This window comes from Triticum aestivum, chromosome 2D (genome assembly GCF_018294505.1).
Source record: "Triticum aestivum cultivar Chinese Spring chromosome 2D, IWGSC CS RefSeq v2.1, whole genome shotgun sequence".
Classification (NCBI taxonomy): Eukaryota; Viridiplantae; Streptophyta; class Magnoliopsida; order Poales; family Poaceae; genus Triticum; species Triticum aestivum.
In genome coordinates, this window is record NC_057799.1 from 404,059,706 (window position 1) to 404,060,446 (window position 741).

Genomic DNA, 741 nt, shown 5'->3' on the forward strand with positions numbered 1-741 from the left:
GGATTTTTCCCACGCGGTAGATGATACTGGCCATACATTTCAAAGGCAATTTTAATGTATGCAAGCTGAATAATTATAAGTAACAATATGATATCTAGTAAAACTATAAACACATATGATTTATTGTGTTAGAGTGTAGTAGTAGTGTTGTATTGCATAGTTGTTAGATGTAACATGCGAGAACGTGTAGAGATGTAGTTTTGGAGGGCCTACAAAGAGAAACACTACAAAAAAAGACACATCCATGACATTTTGGGCCGAACGAAAAAAATTTCTGTCATACATATCACACTTCTATGATGATAATTGTGACAAAACCCGGTATCATCATAGATGTGGCGGGCTCCTACTTCTATGACAAAAAATCATGACAGAAAATGGGCTTTTCGTCCTCGGCGGGCCGGAGACGCAGCTGCATGACATTCTTTGGGCCGTCCATGACGGAAAAACCATGGTAGAAGCGAGGGGAGGAAAATTTCGAGGAGTTCCCGGTTACGGTGGGAGGTCGGGGGCCGAGCGATGCGCGTTTCTCTCGTACACGTACGCGCGTGTGTGCGAGGCGTTGGCTCTAACTGAACCCGAGCGAGGCGTTGGGCTCTAACTGAACCCGAGCGATTGCACTGTAGGCTACGTGTTACTGAACCCGAGCGATCGATCGATGGCAGTTAACTAAACCCGATCGAGCGATTCCTTCGCTACTGCTGCTAACTGAAGCCGATCGATTGGATGAACAGTGAGCGT